General features: G+C 43.4%; 1 non-coding gene across 1 annotated transcript; it reads right to left on the bottom strand.

Moving 5' to 3' along the window:
• Positions 1-5,592: 5,592 nt before the first annotated feature.
• Positions 5,593-5,711, bottom strand: LOC145410259 (5S ribosomal RNA). The gene has a single exon (XR_013899226.1). It is a non-coding gene; the product is annotated as a 5S ribosomal RNA (ribosomal RNA).
• Positions 5,712-6,175: the final 464 nt, after the last annotated feature.

Genomic DNA, 6,175 nt, shown 5'->3' with positions numbered 1-6,175 from the left:
GCGGGCAGTGGCCAATTGTAGGAGTATCTGTGTAACAATGTGTTGATATGCAGGCCTGGGAGAGGAGAGGTCATGGAGGGCCGGCTGTGAGTCACAGATGATCAAGCCGCTGTTGTTCGTCAGTATTGATAAAGTAACTGCATCCAGGAGTCCATATAGTTCACAATATGTAGAGCTCGACGAGGTTGGCAGTCAATGGGCCAACCAGCCCCCTTGAGGTGGGTCCAGACTTGGGGAAAATACAACACAGCCAGCACTGCCATCCTCCTGCAGGGAGCCATCAGTGTAGATATGGTAGGCCGAAGGGAGGGAAGATGACAGCCTGGCAATGGTCTCCAAAGCCAGCTGTTTCTGAAGCTGAAGCAGGTCAGTCTTGGAGGCCGGAGTGTATGAAATAGCCAAGGTGGAATACCATAGTCCACCTCCTCAGCAAGCACCAGTATGTTGATGTTTAGCCATCAGATGCTTGAACAAACAGTATTAACCAGTGTGTGGCCACCACTGCGAAGCAGAGGCCTTGGTGCAGTGGGATCAAGGGAAGTCCGAATGATGTGAGAGTAGTAGGGAGAAAGGTGAGGAGAAAGCTGGCACTTAACGATGAAGTATATAACCATGGAGTATATTCTCTCAACAAGTGGTCGAAGGTTGAGTTCAAGTTGCACGTTGACAATTCTTGTTGAGCCAGGGCAACCCAGGATGAGTCTCATTACTGCTTTTTGGAACTTCTCAAGAGGTTGTAAAGCTGTTCTGGAAAGTTGACAAAGAGCAGGGGAGAGATAATCAACAACTGATCGAATGAACGCTATGTATATGGTTCGTGCTACAGGAATAAACACCCCGGCAGCATAATTAGTGAGCCACTTGAGAGGTTTTAGGCGCCGCTGTAGCCCAGTCAGTAGATCCTGAACAATCAGATGCACACGTTGTCTTGCAGGAATGGAGGGAGAATCCATACAGGCGCCCCCAGATAAAGGTACTGTGTGCACTGAGGGATAACACAATCCCCGACAGAGAATACAGGCAGTGTTCTTGCTGGATGGGAAGTAAAGATGCTACTCTTTTCTGGAGAGATAATGAGTCCGCATGTGAAAGCCGACTCATGAGACAAGTGAAGGAAACGTTGCACATCTCCCAGGGAATTTGAGTGAATGCAGATGTCATCAGCGTAGCAAGTAATTGTGCTTCCAGGGATGTCAGGAAGGAGGGTGAGTAGACGATGTATGAGGATGTTAAACAAAAATGGACTAAGGACACCACCTTGTGGAGTACCAAGCTCTAAATCCTTAGCAGTGCTGTATGCGCCCTTAAAAAGAACATGAGAGAACCTATTAGACAGGTAACCACGTATCCATCGCAGCAGGTTTCCCTTAACTCCAAAATCCACTAGCTGGTTGAGGATGATGTCTCTGTTGGCAACATCAAATGCACTCTTTAAATCAATGAAGGCCACTACACTGGTGGGGGATAGGAGGGTGTATAGCTCCATGAGGCGGTGATGTGTCCCTCGCTGTGGTACAAAGCCGTACAGTCGGGGCAAAAGCTTGTCCTGCAGCCTAAACAAGAGTCTTGTAAGAAGGATGCGTTCCAGTACCTTACTGAAGCAGGAAGTGAGGGAAACAGGTCAGAATTTATCAGTGCCAGGTCTAGGAATAGGCATGATTGTACTGCGGGTCCAGGCTTGTGGCACGTAATCCAGATGGATGCAAAGGTTGAACAGCTGGAGAAGGGGATTACCAGGAACTTTCAGGAGGACACGGAGGACAGAAAAAGTGATGCCATCATCACCTGGAGCCGTTACCCTACCCCTGGCAAGGGCCCGTCGCAATTCATCATCAGTTATAGCCACACCATCCTCATTGTCTGTCCTCAGTAAAATGGCGGTGAGACAGAGCACATGAAAATTTTTCTGGGTGGAGAGCACATCCTGTATGTGTGCAGGTAGGGCACAAGCCTGTGACTGTGCAGACCATGCATCTACAAGATCTTGTGCATACTGTGTTGGACTGTGGTGGAGGACACTAGGGAGCTTCTTCTTGACAACCTTGTTGATAAGGCGCCACATGGAGCCAACAATTGTTTGATGGTTGATGCTATCGGTAAGTTTATGCCACAAATTGGTATAAACGCAGTGCTGGAGAGCAACTAGACAATCCCTCGACAATCAATACCAATGGAGACTCTTGGGGGAAGGTCGTCTTTGAAAGGCAAAACCGTCTTCCACCGCCTTCGTCTCTGCCTGAGCAATACAATTATCCAGGGTCCAGGTGTGAGCATCATGATGGCGTGTAATGTGCGGTCTGCTGATATAATGGGTGTAGAAGTCATGCGTGGAGCTGACAAGTGATGAATACAACTTTTCAGGACAATGAAGGTCGAACGTGGGAAGAAGGTTGGTCACGTAAGAGATATATGTACGGCAGTACTTGGGTGGGATTGCAATGTGAGTGCACATGTGTACAGGAGGTGTAGCAGGGAGGGAATAATGAAGGCTGAGAGCAATGTGATCAGAGAAGAGCGCAGGGATATATGAACACCTGACCCTGGACCCCACGAGGCCGGAGGTAAGGACATGATCTAGTGTGCCTCCTCGAGAGTGTGCTGCTGGGCCCTGCTGCAGATGTCACAGACTGCACTGCGCAGTTGACCCTCGTATGGTGTGGTGCGGTGAGGATCTGTCCCTTCTCTCCTTTGGGGCTGAGATGAAATTGAATGTGTTTGAGTGGATAAGTAAATTAGGAGTGTGTAGTCCTGTCTCGGCTACCTCCCTTTCCTTGGGGGAAACAGGCTAGGTATATAAATATATATATATATATATATATATATATATATATATATATATATATATATATATATATATATATATATATATATACATACATATATATATATATATATATATATATATATATATATATATATATATATATATATATATATATATATATATACTCCAAACCCTCGTGAAACGCGCAACATCGAAGTGTGAATGGATGTAAAATAAATCCATCCATCATCCAGTCCTACATTGCCCCACGAGGAGCGTAGGAGCCCGGGGCTAGGCAGTTGGTCCCGACATTTAAGATGAGAGTGACCAGCCTCACTCATCCCTAAGTGGCATTACATGAGCAATCAACCCCAGCCATCCCTTGGATATAAACCTTCACCGGCTCAATCGGAATGGAGCACAATAGTTACCCACTAAACCACCAGGCTCCAAAATTTGGTTATATGGTTACCACCCAGCGTAGTAAATGGTTTCCTGGTGCACAGGAAACCATTTGGCTTGTCAGTCATTGTAGAGTCACCCACAGCCTGAAGGAAGTGGAAAGAATGAAGGAAATACGTAGAGGGAGTGTAAAGTCACCCGTAGGCAGAAGGACAAGGAAAGAATGAAGGAAAGAAAGACAAGAGAATGGAAGGAAAGAAGAATGGAGAGGAAAGGGCAGACACCCGAGAGCAGCATTACATCCAGTGAGTGGATGATGAGTGCCCCCACCTACCACAATGTAAAATAAAGCTTATCGATATTTAAGGAGGGAAAGAATAATAACGTTCCACGACCGAGATGGTAGACTCAGCCCTCCAATTTTTCATTCTATTTTACTATTATTACAAAGTCCCTTCCTTGTAGCAATGAGTAAAATAATGTCGTTATAATTTCTCCCTTCCTTTTAGTGACAAAGAGGGCACATAAAATGACCGTGGTTTTGTTGACCGACTGTAATGTCGAAAATTAAATAATCTGGTGAAAAGTGGCAGTTTTTCCTTGGTTAGTGACATCGGGAACCAGCCTGTCCACCTTCAACACACCTTCACTTGCCATTCAAGCCAGTCTTCACTTTATTTCTGGTAAGGATTTTTGGTGTTGCAGCTCTTTATAACAGTTTTAATGTCTTTTCAGGTACATGTTTATTGTGTTATGATGTTTTAGCACTAGTAAACACTCTTCATTTCATTTTGGGTGGGGCTTGTTTGGAGTTATATATAGTGCTTTCTGTTTGTGTTATGATGCTTTCTGATAGGGTAGGTACACCAGCGAGCAAAAGTTCGCCAACAGTCCGTGCCAGGCATATGTTTCCAAACATAGCCCATAGAGGGCGCAGCGCTCGTCCACAAGAGTAAAGGAGAAGGGAGGAGACGGAGAGGGGGAGGGGGAGGAAGACAACGAAACGGGAGAAGAGGAAGGCAATAATACAGGGAAGAGAGCCTGTGGCGATGGTAGATGACATAATGGTGTTTTATAATAATAATAATAATAATAATAATAATAATAATAATAATAACAATAATAATGATAATAAAATTATTATTATTATTAATGAAATATGTATAAGAAAGAAAGACTTAATCCAGCTTTAGCCTTTAGAATTCTAGACAGTTTTTCTTGTGTAACGGAGGCACTAGTGATGTCCAAAGGCTACTGGTTTGATAGAGTCTAGCAACCCAAAAACAACGGTTTGCATTTGATCCAGACGATCAAAGACGCCAAAAGAAAATTCCCATCGCCTAAAGGTTAAGGAAGTAAGAAATAAATTTATTCGTTTCAGGTAATGTGAAGGTAGACTGCGAGGTAGAAGTACGTATAATAAGAGGCAAGGAGGCGATGAGAGACGGACAGACAGACAGACAGACAGAGGGGGGGGGGCAAAAAGTTAACAAGCGAAACACGTAAAGGGCAATGCCTAGTTTGGTGGTAAGTATTTGGGAATCTTATAATTACATACAACAGAAATGAGAGGGTAAAAGGTGGTTGAGTAATTTTGTAGTTGATAGACATTATGTATTCTTGCCACTGCGACTGAAGGGGATTGGCTGATCACTTCGTAGCATGGCAACGCCATTGGTCGCATAAAAATGGTATATATGTGTGTAACATCAGTAATGTAAAAATGCAGCACTGACCCTGCCTTTTCATCAAAATAATATGGATTATTATGTTTAACACCTTGTAAAGTTATTATCATAACAGTGAACTGATCAGCTTCTTTCATTTCTGTAGTATGTAATTATATGATTCGCAAATACTTACCACCAAACTAGGCATTGCCCCTTACAACTTGACAATTCCCTGTTCTCTCTCTCTCTCTCTCTCTCTCTCTCTCTCTCTCTCTTATTTTACGCCCTTCTACCTCGCAGTCTACCTTCAATTGCCTGGCACGATTAATTTCTTACTTCCTTAACCTACAGGCGATGGGGATTTTCTTGTGGTGTCTTTCATCGTCTGGATCAAATTCAAACCGTTGCCTAAGAGTTGCTAGACTTTTTCAAACCTTTAGCTTTTGAACATCACTAGTGCTTCTGTCACACACGAAAAATTGTCTACAATAGAATTAGTCAGAAAAGATACAAATGATGTCAGTCGTTTTCTTAGGGCTAACTCTGGATTACGTCCTTTTCTCTTATACTTATACATAATTATTATTATTATTACTATTATTATTATTATTATCGTAATAATAAAAATAAAATTTTTCATTCATTGCCAGACGCAATGTATCCCAAACGGGGTGGCCAAGGGCTTAGAGTTAATTGTTTTACAGGGAGGGGAACTAATCCTCCACCAACCCCACTGGACACGTAGGGAGGACGTTATGCCAACAGCATCTGGTGTTCCCAGGCGGTCACCCATCCAAGTACTAACCAGACCCAACGTTGCTTAACTTCGCTGATCGCACGGGAAGCGGTGTACTCAACGTGGTATGGCCGTTGGCAAAAACCAAATAAAAATAAAAAATAAAGTAATAATAAAACACCCGATATGTGTTAATCTACCATCAACACAGGCTGTCTTCCTACCCTGTCTTCTTGCCTCCCTCTTCCTTTCGTTTCATTGTCTTCCTCCCCCTCCCCCTTTCCGTCTCCTCCCTTCTCCTTTACTCTTGTGGACGAAGCGCTGCGCCCTCTATGGGCTATGTTTGGAAACATATGCCTGGCACGGACTGTCGGCGAACTTTTGCTCGTGGGTGTACGTGTCCTACTGGAACGCTCCTCTGTTTTTCCCATTGATTCTTAACTTCACACTTCAATGTTTCGCGTTTTGCGAGGGTTTGGCGGAACATCCAAGCAGTGAAAAATGAGGATTTACTGTGTGTGTATATATATATATATATATATATATATATATATATATATATATATATATATATATATATATATATATATATATATATATATA

Source organism: Coenobita brevimanus, chromosome 84, assembly GCF_032717465.1.
Source record: "Coenobita brevimanus isolate Jiangsu-jjx chromosome 84, ASM3271746v2, whole genome shotgun sequence".
Classification (NCBI taxonomy): Eukaryota; Metazoa; Arthropoda; class Malacostraca; order Decapoda; family Coenobitidae; genus Coenobita; species Coenobita brevimanus.
Note: the sequence above shows the minus strand (reverse complement) of the source record. Positions and strands in the feature narration are given on the sequence as shown.